At 40.8% G+C, this 13690-nt stretch overlaps 1 protein-coding gene across 10 annotated transcripts in view; it reads left to right on the forward strand.

Annotated features, from left to right (window-relative positions):
• LPP (LIM domain containing preferred translocation partner in lipoma) overlaps nucleotides 1–13690 on the forward strand; it is a 364090-nt gene that overhangs the window by 218324 nt on the left and 132076 nt on the right. The window lies entirely within an intron of this gene.

Below are 13690 nucleotides of genomic sequence, written 5' to 3' on the forward strand. Positions count from 1 at the left end.
AAAAAAAAAAAGAAGAAGAAGAAAAAGAAAAAGAATTATATTTGGGTCAGTTTGCCACTGACTTGGTTTTCTGAAGGAGAAGTTACCTTGGTTCTAACGAGCTCCTCGCCCAAGTCAAACAACAACCACGCTGCAGGAGGGAAAGTCCCAGTGAAATTCCCCTCCCTTCCCCACAGGTTTCTGTGATTTTTGGTGTGAGTGCACTGCCTTAGAGTGCCTGGAAATTTTCATTATAGGTGAGCAAAATTTCAACTCATTTGTCTACCAAATTAGAGCAAGGCAGGGGATGAACAGTAATAAAATTCCTCTTTGTTGAAACAGACCCATTCTTGCTCATTTGGAGAAAAAAAAAAGAAAAAAAGAAAAAGCCTCTCATGTTTGCATGTGTTTTGATTTTGATGCTGTAAGAGCCTGGTCCCTTTCCTCTCTGAAGTCCTCGGGATATTTGTATTTGGTTCTGGTGGGAGGGGAATCCATTGGCGCAATCTMGTTCAATACCATGGGGATTTCTTTTTATTTTGGGGGTGTGTGGGGTGGGGTGGAGGAGAAGAGGGAAATGGTTGTTTTTTAAAAAACCTTTTATGTTGTTTTTCTAAAGGAAAGTTTGCTGCTTATTATCTCGCTTGCTTTTATCTGGTGCTGAGTCATGGAAGTGAGAGAATGTGTAGGCGTCTTAGCATAAGAGAGAGTAATTCTGTCATTTACATTTACAGACAGTTATGCTTTCCAGAAAACTTTTTTTTTTTTTTTTTTTTTTTTTTTTTGTGGCTTGCAAAAGTGATTAATCTGCTGCTGAAACTGACAAAGGAGGTTTTCTGTTTAAGAATGTTTTTGAAAGAAAATCTGTTTCTACTTATAGGAAATAACAAGGTAGAGATTGAAATAAAAAAAGAACATTCTGAGAGCACAGGCAAGAAAATGTTCCCTTTCCTAATTATATTTCTCTTCTTCTTTTTTATCTGTCTGTCTGTCTATCTGTCAGCCTACGTATCTGTCTGTCTCATGGAAAAGCCCTGTGGACTTTGCTGGGTACAAAAGTAAATATAGTAGAAATATGGCTGAGTTCAGCATTATGAATTCCAGTTGTTAAAAGTGTCATGGGATCAGTTTAAAATCATTTATATTTTTTCTTTAAAAAACTTATTTCAGCTTCTTTTTAGTTTTCCCTCTGGCTTTTTAGCTGTTACCATGTTTCAAGCTTTTCTTCTGCAACCTTGAAAGCTACTTTTTTATTTTTAATGAAGTTCAACATCCTCAATTAAATATTAGTCTGCAGTAGTAGTAAAAAAAAAGACTTCTTTTTCGTGTTCTTTTTCTTTCTTTTTTTAATTAAAAATTGCTGGTAGGTTTTACTTTTACTATTAAAAAAATGAACTAATTACAGCTGAGGTGAAACCTTTCTTCTTAAGCATCTTATCAGTGGTTTATAGTGGTGCAGTGGTGTTAGACGGTTGAAGAGTCTTTACCAGTTTTCGCCAAATTTGTGTAGACCATCAAAAATTCAGTGGAATGATCTGCAGTGATTTTTATTTGTTCTACCCATTCTTGAGGACAAACTGGATGTGAAAAACTTAGCTGGGAAAGTGAAATTTTTCTAACAAACTAGGCTGTGATATTTTAAAGTGATATTCCAGCAGGGATAGAGCTGAGTATGCAAAAGCTTGAGCTACCTTCAGGATGGAGTTTATCTTGTAATGAGGAGTATTATAGAATGCAGGGTCTGCACTGGCTAGGGGCAAGATGAAACGGGGGAGACCTCTCCGAACTCCTGTCCCTGGCTCAGGCAGGCTAACTGAAGTGGAGCTGGGCTCATGCCACACACAGCAGTTGTCACCAGTAGCCTTAAGGAGAGGAGGGAGCAGAGGTGCCATCTCGCCTCCGACTGAGGAGATGGTGCAGGATGGAGAAAAGGTCCTCCCGTGTCTTCCTGAGCTGAAGCCTGACATCCAACCCTGACCACCATGTCTACTCATGCGCTTTCYACTTCCATGTGGTTAAAACTGTTGTTTGCAGCGTTCGCCTTGTTCTTGCTCTTGTCTAAGTGTCTGCTCTCCTCTTTCCCCCGGTACATGGCTTTCTTATAGCTGACCCTGTCCACTTTCCCAACTGTAATAACTTCAGGTGATCCTATGGCCTTCAACAAAAAATGCTTTGTGCCATGTAAGTGGACTATTGATTTTTACATCACATGCCCCTTGAGGCTTTGGAAATCACGTTTTTTTCCATTTGATGTGGCTTATCTCTAGCTTTTAGGAGAAGGTGAGCTTTCGKCCCCGTGAGATTTCCTGTTCAGGGCGAATGGGTTCTGCAGTTAGATCTGTTCACTGGAAAGCCACATGCTGCAGCTGGACTTCTAAATTAAAGTGGGAGGGAATAAACCTGGCTTAACCTAAGTTTTGACAATTCCGTTGAGAGGCCAGTGACTCATTTAGAGAATTCAGAGAGTCCACAAAGGTTCGAATTATGTTTCTGAAAGCTGTAGAATGTCGTTGCTTTGTGTTTTAACAATTGGGTCCTGCAGTGAATTCTTGTGGGTTGTTATGGAAAAAGAGATTTATTGATGATCTGTGATGCCAGGATGCTTGGTCTGTGCATAATTTTTTCTTAAAACACAAAAATGTAATGAACCAYCAGAAAAATGCAGTGCAAGCCAAGAATGAAGGATACATTAATCCCACCTAAAATTGAGATYCAGACCTGAATTCTCCCCACTCTCCTTGAGTTCAGATCTGGGGCTTCATTTGACCTGCAACAAACAAGAACCAAAGCCACAAAACTGCAGTTTGGATCCAAAATTCCTTGCAGTTTTGGGGCATYCACTGCTGAGTTTTGGGTAGTGTTGATCCCTTGTTAGAAAACCGTTGAAGCCAAGCTGCTCAGAAGGACTAAATTAATACTCCCTAGTCTCAAAGTTTTTAGTATTTAGCACTTCTGCCCCAGGGCTAGAAAGACACTGCTTCAAATTTTAAAGTTAAAAACGTCAAAATCAGTTAGGCTATAAATCCCAGTAGCCATCAGTATGCATTAACACATCCACCACAAGCAAAGATGTGAAGAGAAAGGAGGATATGTCTGTTTGTTTTGAATTAGCAAGCCCGGTTTTAATTCCTAGCGCAAGAATGTTTGCGCGCTGGTGCCCAGGTCGGGGTGCAGAGCAGACCTAAGAGGCTGACCGGCCGATGCTCTTACACGCTGGGCTGGCTTCTCAGAGGTGCTGCATCATTAGTCCAGCACAGACTATATTTAGCCCAGATTTTAAGTTCCTTTTGCTTTCGTTCAGGTTACCGCAGCATGAATTGCAAAGTTCTCCTTACGTGTTCGTTTTTAAGCGGAGAAGGACGATTGTTACCTAGAGGAGGCTGCATCTCTGAGATTCATTACGGTTTGCGCAGAAACCTCCGGTGTGTTTCAGCAGGGGGAAAAGCCCTCCAGATTCACAGGCAGTAGTTGGCCAAATCCTGATCTGCCACAGCCAGTGTATTTGAAGTAAATCTATTGAAGTCAACAGCCTTGCTTAAACTGGCACGGGTGTAACTGAGATCAGACTCTGGCTTGATACCATGCACTTTTTAGAAGTTTAACTCATGCAGAAGTAGGTATTAAAGAATATTCTGGTTCTTAGCTATAACTGTGACAAGTTTAACCCAATCTGCAGTCATGAAACATATGTTTTGAGATGTTATTTTGATCTAAGAACAGTGTAAATGAGGAAAATTATAAATCATAGGCTCTTTAGGTCGTCAGCAATGAAGTTTAACAACCTTTTTCCTCAGACTACTGAGCTGAGAGGAGTGTGGCGTATAAGAAAGTCTAATATTAAACAAGTATGTGGGATTAAGTTGCTTTGAAAAAAGTTGGCATTTTTGGAATAAGTATGCAACCTATTCGGCAATATGAGTTGTTAAAAAAACACTGCTCTTGTGTTCTGGTTAAAAACACAGGGGAGATCTTTTTGTTCTTTGTTTTTTGGTGTTTTTTTGATGTTAAAACTTACAATGGCTATTTGTGGTTTTGTTTCCTCAAGGCATATTTAGGAAAACTGGATTAATTTATAATGCCATTTATAACAGAATGAAGCCTAGTGAGGCAATGAATTTGACATTGCTTTACACAGGCTTTTGGTGATATTGTTATGATATTGAGTATGGAAAATGCCAGCACAGATTCTATTTTTTTATCACTATAATGTGTCTTTTAAGTAAATTCGTTACTTGCCATATGCTTAATGTAATTAAATGTTCTTTGTGAAGATAAGAAAATAGTGAAGAAATAGTGATTATTCTGAGTTAGTATCTTAATTTAAAAATACACAATCTAACTTTCTGTATTGTTTTTTACTTCAGTATTTCCGTTCCACAGATGGCATTTTTCTTGTGCTATAAATTAATAATCTCTTTCACTTTCCTGATTTGTGAAGTACTGTCCTGGTGTTTTGACTAGACGCGTTGCAGTGGGTAAATTCTGTATCTGTGTATGTATTTATATGCATGCATAATAATTAAAAAAAAAACCACAGCAGGTGATACAAAACCTTTCCAATATGATATATTTCTGAATATCTTACTTGGAATCTGTGACACTGTGGAAATAGTAAGGTATTTTGGGCAGCAGCGATAGCCTGGGCAAATGGGTAAATGAAGGAACATTCCACTCCCTGGCAGGAGGAARCATCTGGGAAACCTGTTAAATTTGACCTCTTGTTAGAGCTCTTCAGCCTTGGACCCAATAGAAAAATAAGCTCCCTATGATAATCTGTGAGTCTTTCATGGCTTTTTTGGCTGAGCTGTTATTTTTTTGGTGAGGCTGTATAGTTTTTCTATTCCGCTAACCACGCAAATTACTGATTCAAATCATTTTGTAGCCCACTAAAAATATTGGCAGATGATGGTGGGTTCTGGACCTCAAATGAACCATAAGAAAGCAGATGTTGTATGAACACAGAATTGTTCACTGAGGCTTCTGCTGTTCTGTACTACTATTTGCACAGGCTTTAAAATGTGGGGAAGAGAAGAATTTCCTGGTTTTCACAGGAAATAAAAAGACAATACTAACATTTGAAAATGTTTATGCCCTGTGGTGGGATAATTTTTTAAATCTGGTTTAATAGATTTCTGGAATTTGAAAAGATAAATAGATTATAAATATAAGCAATGCAACAAATAAATGGAATTGTAAACAAATAGCAAGTAATGCAAAACAAACCTAAGTCGTGTATGGGTGCATATGTATTTCATATTATTTTGTGTGTGCATATGCAACTCTTAATATTCTCTAGAATTAATAAAGGAAGAAAGCTTGCATAGTCTATAAACACTCTAAAACTTCTTTGCAGTTAAGTAGGAAATGAGAACCTTCTGTAGAGTTTTTGGACTCTTCTTTAAATTTGTCGTTCAACACACGGTAGAAAATGCTAACTTTTCTATAGAAATTGTAGAAGACTTCTCTGTAAGACTTCRTGAATGCATGCATTTCATTCTGTTGGTCACTCACGTGCACATCCCTTCCTGTCACTCTACATCTTCCATTATACTCTTTTAAACTATTTTTGATAATTTATTTCGCAGCCTCCAGGGATAGCTGCATCATATGTATAATCCTTCAGCCTGACCAGATTTATCATGCATGTAAGCTTCTTTTCCATTACAAATATCAGTTTATAAAAGGAATAACAAAAATTTTTTAAGGCTGTGGATGCTGTAATTATGATACTTTAAGCTTCACTAGCTTAGTAATAGCAAAAGTCATAAAAATACTTTGCTTACCCAAAACTGTTATTTATAAGGGGGGTCGGGGCTTTCCCCCTTGTCAGGCAATACAATCTTTTGCCTGAGTTAAGCAAGGAACATCATTCAGCCTATTAGAAATGCCTGGTTTGCTGAACAGAAATACTTCGGGCATTCTTGTGTTGCCAGGCCTTGGAGAAGTCTATGTTAATGAGTTCAGTTTCTCTGTCCCAGACACATGCTGACTTATGCTCACATCGTCCTGCTTTACTCTTTTTGTGGTCTTCGGTTTCAGGAGTGTGTTCGGTAATTCTGCATGTTGATGTAACCGAAGGGCTGTTGTGCACTTCACATGATTTATCATTGAGCAATGGGCCACTGATTCAGCCAGTGCAGGGGGCTGCTATTACATGTTTCTGAGGTCCAGATTGGCTTGAATTTGTCGTTTTAGTGATGAGAGTGGGAAATTAATGAAATATCCCAATATTAATTCAGAAAACATTTAACTTCTCATGGCCAACATCTTCTGTAGCTTTTTGATAAAAGTGTTTCTCACGCTACTGTTGTATGTCCTTGCAGTTGAAGTGGCTACTGCAAAAGCACTGTTTAAGTGGAATTGCTAAACAGGAGAGTTTTAATTGTGATTAACCCTTCAGTGAATTAGGATAACATTATGGTCCTTGACTGACCAGCAAGGCTAGAATTATTTAGGTCAATTATTTGTACATCTTTTAAAACTGGTCTCTTGGTAGTCCTTCTCATAAATACCAGGTGATCACACATCAGAAATGAAATATCAAATAAAAAAGCTCRTCATAGTGATCGTTTTGGAGTAAACAGATGAAAAGTAAATATGAAACCAAAAAAGACAAGCTAAATTCTTCCCTATCCAAAATACAATCCTRTTTTGGATACCAAGCCTTTCAAATRTGCTTAAGCTCTTGGAATTAATGGAGTGCTGGAAAGTGGAAACCCAGCTTCACTAAAGCACTTTACACCCGTACTGAAAGCTGAACCAAGATRTGTCTCTATAACCTCACGCATCAGTCGTGAAAAGCTGTTTTGCATGATAAAATATTGGAGGTCAACTTGTTATCACCTTTTCTTTCATGTACTCTGATCTCCCTTGTATTTCAAGCTGGACCATCACAGGGATTGCAAAAGAGCTTGTGAACAGAAACATTAACAATTATGTTGACTCCTTTTCCACCTTTAGTAGCAGCTGAGAAAGAGATCAAAGCTCAGAAGCAGTTGTGTTCTTGTAAAGCTTCATGGCATCTTTAAGGTATTTTCTTCATTTGAGAACCAGAGATGGGACACTTTATTAGGTTTCTCCTCTTTTTCTTTTGGTATAATGCCTAGGAGCAATCCAATCAAATACCTTGATAGTTTCTGGAGATCAMGCCAACAAGCTGAAACACAAATAAACACAGCTGGAAAGTATGAGTATGGCTGCTGATCTGTGCACATCCCATGCCCCCATGATGCTTGCACGTCTCAGCTGTAAATAGGAAAACAGAGATTGATGGAACTGGAAAGAAAAGTTTCATCTGATTATAAAGGTGTTTGGGCTGAGGAATTGAAAGTTTTAGACCAGACTTCAAGATTTTGGACCAAATTTTAAAGGTATTTTAACAGCTAAAGAACTCTATACCAGCAGCTGAGCTGTGTGCATCMCATAGCATCAGTTCAAAGTGAGCTGCTGTGTTCTCTGTGTGCCTGGTCTGCTGTTTGGACATTATCAAGAAGGCCAGGAAGCCCTGTACACTGGGAGTGCACTGGGTGCTGTATGTGTGCCGTGGRTGTGCTTGGCATCTCTGGACATGCAGCAACCCACCTGGGGCTCTGCTGATACTCCAGGCATCTGCAAGTCCTCTTTTTCACCTAGATGCTATTTCAGACACAAAAAGAATTGTGCTCAGGGGAACCCAGCCATACATTAGCACTAGCTTGTTCAAGTACAGAATTTGAAGTCAGCAGGAGTTAGATGTGTAAGCACATCGGAAACCCTATCAAATGCTTGTTCATGTTTTCAGGTACCTAAAGACCCAGGTTTTAATGCAGAGCTACATCTCTAGGGTTATCCTTCCCAAGCTGGGGGAAGCTGAAATCTGCCACCTCAGGCAGGAGTAAGGCATAGCTTGGCCACCCCTCTCAGCAGGGCAGCAGCTCGTGGTTTTAGTAGGAACCACTGCTGAGGTGTGAGAGAGAGCAGCCCACCTCACCCCACTTTAATCGCTGGAAATGCTTTTGCAACTTCTCAGCCTGGTGCACGCAGCATGGTGGGGTCTGGCTGGTGGCCGAGTGGCTGGTGTGCAGACTACCACATGGTGTGAGGTGCTGTCTCAGCTAGAGCAGCAGTGCCCTTAATGCAGGGAGATGGTATCTGTGCTTCTGAAAGTTGTGTCAAAATTACCTGCTTATTGCAGAATTCATCTCATCTAACTTGTGCTGTCTAAATATTCGGTGACTTATCTTAGCTGTCTGAATGCTCCTTCTGCAGTCAGTGGGGGGAAGTAGGTTCCTCCAGCTGATGAATCATCTCCCTTCTTTTAGGTTTCAATATTAAAGCGGGATAAATGACCCTGTGGAGGTGCATTCCTCTCCTGATGCCAGAGTGAGCTTTACACATTTACAGCAAGCTGAGGTGAATATTGGTCTGAGGCATCAGGAGAAGCCGACTTTGCCCTTCGTTGCCTTTGCCACCCAAGCCTCCCACCACCACCCTAGTGGGGGCACTCAGCAGATTTCAGCAGGGGCTTGAGGCTGGTCGTGGTGCCTGCCTGGGTTGGCCGTGGCATGTCTCTGTCCAGCTGGTTGTGCCCATGGGCCTTGCAGGAGAGCAGCTGAGCTAGGAGAAGAGATGCTCCCTGAGCACTGGTAACTGGCAGCCTCCTGGGAATGCCGTGTCCTGGGCTCAGCCTGCCAGTAGTTGCTACATCTGTGCTTCTCAAGGAGGAAGTGTCATTTCATTCCTGTCATGGAGCAAATTGTGACACTGAACTGCTCGAAAAGGCAGCCCCAGGTGGAGCAGTGGTTCTCAACCTCTGCTCTGCAAACTCTTGGGGGTCCATGGATCACTCCTAATGTGACTCAGAAGAATTCTGTGAAAGCTGACTTAAAGAAACATATTTATTGTCAGTAGATTAACTCTCAGTAAAGGAGCTTGTCTCTCCTGAAAAAACATTTTGGGGCTGCAGAGCATAAAGGTTGAAAACCACTGAGCTGGAGTCATRTATCTTTATATGTGATAATTTGACAGCTAAAGGGCTAAAGCTATTCATCTGTACTTTTATGAAAAAATGCCTGGAGAATTGAATAGAATACGATAAACTTTGTGTAGGCATTTTTGATCCAGTCTGTGAAACTGAATAACTGAAAAGATTCTATAGAAAATACTCTACAAATACACAAAATAAAAAGGGAATGAAGCCCTTTTCATAAGGGTTCCAGCTGATCATATAAAATCATGTTCCTGTGAAGTAGAATACAGTTATTCTGTACTCTTCTTGGAAATATTTAACCTTGACAAATAGTATAGACTTACAGGCTAATTTCTGTAGATCGTCATGGATCTGTTAATACCTATTATATGCCTTTCTATTTGTGGGTATATATTGAATTTAATTTAAAATGTACATAAATAATTTCTGCAGCATGAATAATCATACAGATGCTCCGAATTTTGCGTTTTCCCRCCAGGGTAGTTTTGAATCCAGATATACAGCTTTGAAAATCAGATCCGTAGGGCAACATGAATCCTTTATTGCAACAGCATAGATTTCACATGATAGTGGTTGTTACAAGAACCTCCTGCAAGTGTTTATAAACTTTCACTAAATTTAAGGAGCTAGGGCAGGAGTTACCAAATAAAATCATTCCTCTTAATGCATCATAACTTTTTTTTTTTTTTTTTTTTTTTTTTTTTGGAGAAATGTTTTGGCTTTTCTTTCCTCCCACATTGACTGAGTTTTACTTGATTTTGTCAGTATTAGTTCACCTCTATTTGAACTGCTGGATAATTCATTTGTAGAAGAGGCAGTACATTTAGGTACTTCCATCTGTGTTTAAACAAGGCTCTTGTGTTTTCCCCATTAAAAAAAAAAAAAAAAAAGATTTTGTATTATAATGCTTGTGGTAGATGAGGTTCTGAATTTAACTCCTTCCTACTCTAGTTTCTCTTAACAACTCTGTTATCAGCACCTGGGGTTTCTAGTTTACTCTCTCTTTGCAAATATGAATTTGCAGGAAGGGGTTGATGGTAAGTAGCGTGGTTCTAATTTGCACTTGCAAAGTGTGTCAAACAGTTTCATCTAGTGCATGGCGAGCAGAGGAAAGCCTGTCTTCCTTTGAAAACAGCCCTTAGAGGATGTCAGAGTGTGTGCTTGGCTGTGATAGTCCCTTGCAAATGCAATATGGTTTGGAAATGAGCTGTCCAGGAGCTGCTGGAGGAGGGGATGTCTGAACTCCCATGAATCCACCCTTTGTCTTTCTCCTTTTTCTTTCTCCTCTTTTTCCTTGTTTTCATGTTCTAGGTTGTCACTTCAGTGTACTTTTGGTGGAGTCCACTTCATTGCACTAGTAGATTTTTGGTGGACTCTTTTGGATGAAACGTTTGTGACAATCATCTGTTTTGCTAGGACTGTACCCAGCGATACAGGTAGCCCTTTCCAGCCTTATGTTCAGTACTCCCTCTCCATACACCTGGCGTCTTTACAGTCACATCCATTCCTGCTATCCTCCAAGTGCCTTCCAAACATTTGTTTAAATCACTCTTCCCCATAATATCCAAGTAACTTTTTCTCATCCTTCTTCTGCACATGTTTGTCCTCAGAGCAGGCATCTTAGACTATCCATAGTTCATGTATGTTTATAAAATCTTATTTTAATCCATGAATAATGTAGAGGTTTACGACTAAAGTGATATCTTCAGTGCATGGCTGGACATACATACGTTTGTATTGTGGCCACCTCCCTCTCCCAAGTGAAAGGGCAGAGGATTTATGGATACCTTTCCTGTGCCCTTGCTCAGGAGCTATGGCCAGTGCTCCTTTTTGTGTCCTCGTAAATCATCAGTGCCCCAGTAGTGTTAGATTAGTGTCCCATTTCTCTGCTGCACCATGTTAACTAGCATTACAACCTCCTCCTCCCCCTAACCCCATCTTTCGTCACACACTTCCCCAGCACCCTCAGAGGAATTCAGAATGAGTCACACAGAATGCCTCTGGGGACTCCTACTGATGCAAACTTCCTCCTCAAGGCACGCTGTGGTTTGAATGCCACAATGCAGCCGTCACTTGCTAGCTCAAGCTTTTGCTGTGAAGTTGATGGCACAGCAAGGTCTCGGGCCCCCTACTTTTCTTCCCAAGGCTCCAGTGCTGGAGAGGAGACTCGCATCATCCTCTTTGCAGTGCTGAAGGTGAGAGCTGCTCAGGGCCTTTCAGAGGCCAGTCAATAGATAGTGATGTATTTGGAGGAAGAGGCTATACCATTCGTTCCTAAGATGTATTCCGGTCCTTGCAGAGGCTGACATCAGTACATTAAGTGAAATGTTATGTGGATGTTTGTATGCCAGATTAAAATCCCCTGCTTCTTGTGGTGCAAACTTCTATCGCAAGAGCTTTACCAGCAGTCTGTCATCATCTGCTTCCAGGGTCTGTACTCAGAAACACGGGATCTGATGAATACAGCTCATTTTTTTGTTTCTTGTTTTGTTTTGGACTTTCTGCACCCCTCCCCCTCCATGCCGTTGTCATTTAAACATTATCTATCTTCTCYCTCTTCACATATCAATAATAATAATAATAATAAAAGCTTTCCTGATGATAATTATGCAGTGCCGTGCTGCGGCTCTTTCATCCCATTATAGTAAGTGGACAAACTACTGTCATTTACAAGAACAAAATAGGTGAGGAAATAGGAGAGCTTCTAGCACTCTTGGACATAAATGCCAAGCTGACCTGGGAGAATGATTCCAATAGCAAGCAAAGTTTCTTGCTAGTAATGAGCACTGGTGCAGCTGTGCTCTACAGCAAGGATAGAGGAATGTCTGCTCCTTGTCAGGTATTTCAGAAATACAAAAGTAAGGYGATATTAATGGAGGGCTACAGACCCTTGAGTTGTCTCTGTCCTTGCAGTTCAGYTAAGACATGCTTCAGCTCTTCCTTGTGCTCAGTTTCTGAATCTCTTTACTCCATCTTCATATTGTCTTGCCATGGATCTTTTTGGAAAGTTTGAATGCATTCAGACATYTTTTCTCCAGCAGAAGTTTGTTGCCTTGTTATTCCCCACCGCTGTATACACACCTTTTACACCTCTAGAAGCAAGTTAATGCTCTTATTTGCCTTTTAATGTGCTCATTTGTAGTGACTCCTCCTGAGAGGTTTGCCCTGAAGGCACGGTTGCAGGAGCAAGTTCTTTACTAGTGCATCAGCAAAAGTGTCTTTGCACATGGCACTAGGGTAGATCTACTAAYTGGGCACCAGAGCTTCCTTATTCTCTTGGTAGACCTGTCTGTGGGCTGTGGATGAGAAATTGACTGTTTTGCTCTTACGTCCCTTTCTTGATGAGTAGCAGTTGCCAGTTAGTGGTGGTGGATCAGACTTTCTCCCACTTTGGATGGTGAGCTCAGTACCTTGGGAGGGCCAGAGAAATGAGTGGCTACAACCCCCATCCTGCAGCTGGCTTGGGTTAGTTTGGTAGCAATTTATTGCTGCCACCTGCTGATCAGGCAGAGGATTTCTGTGGCCTGGGCAGAGGTTGTGCACAGGCTGCCCCTGACATGCTCTCCCTGCTCTCCTCCATGTCCTGTGGTCCCATCAAGAAGGTGATGGGACAGAAGGTGGAGATCAGGGCGTCTGCATAAAGCACGAGTTCCTGGGACATACACAAGATTGGTCACGCGGGGAAGGAGGTGCATGCCTTATGGTGAACACAGCCGTCAGTAAGAGCTGGGCTTGCCTGRCTTCAGGCTGCAGTGAACTCTTAAGTTATCAAGTGGATTGAGAGTGTGATCAAGCACTGTATAGAAAGTTTGTGTGAGATATAACGTCCTATAACCATCATATTAAGATACAACAACAAAGAAATATTGTCAAATTGCATGTCTGCACTTAATGCTTCTCTGTATAGGAAAGCACGAAATTCAGGTACACTTTTAGGAGAAAGGAAAATTAAGAGGCAAGAGGCTGTACCTAATTCTAAACTCCAGAAATTCAAGTTTGCTGTTTTCTGATTTTCTGAAAAGATTTAATGATGATCTTCAGTATTCYTCAGAAACTATTTCACACCATTGGCTATTTCAGCTATTTAGCAAAAATGTCCTTTCACACTAGTGGTTTTGGACATAAGAGTTTAATATGTAGCAAGGAAGGCAAACAAAAGCTTTAGAAGGATGTAAGATGCCTTTTAGGACAGTCTCACCACACTAAACCTTCATTTAGTCACCAAAGCCCAGGAAGATGCAGCGCTTGCTTTGAAGCTGTTTCGTGGCTCCCTGACCATGACTGTTCCCAAGGTTCTGGTGCAGGGTTATGTGGCTACATGGAGGGGAGCTGACTTTTGAAGGTCTCAGGAATCTTGGTCTGATTTCTACTTTTTACGTGAAATGTGTAATATTTGCCTTCAGAGGGGTCTCTCCGGATTTTCTGGTAGTAGTGCTTAAGAGCAGAGCCAGGCAAAGGGACACCTCTGTATTTTGCTTTGATTCAAGTTTATGCTTATGACTTGGAAACTGCTATCAGGCTATCCCATTTTTTTTTGCCTCTTGTGCTTTTAAAGCAGCTTCATTATTGGAGGGCAGTACTGTACAAGCCCTGTAGAGATCCAGGGAATTTCAAATCTCCATAGAGACCCTAATCTCATTTTCTCTCTCTTTCAAAGTGCTCTTGTTTTCGCAGGAATCTTTCTGGCTTTGTGTATGAGTTTCCCCATAGTTATTCTGCAGTGAGTCCCTTTTATTTTTGTTT

The sequence above is a fragment of the Rhea americana genome, unplaced genomic scaffold (genome assembly GCF_003343005.1).
Source record: "Rhea americana isolate MKP2758 unplaced genomic scaffold, rheAme1 scaffold_96, whole genome shotgun sequence".
NCBI lineage: Eukaryota > Metazoa > Chordata > Aves > Rheiformes > Rheidae > Rhea > Rhea americana.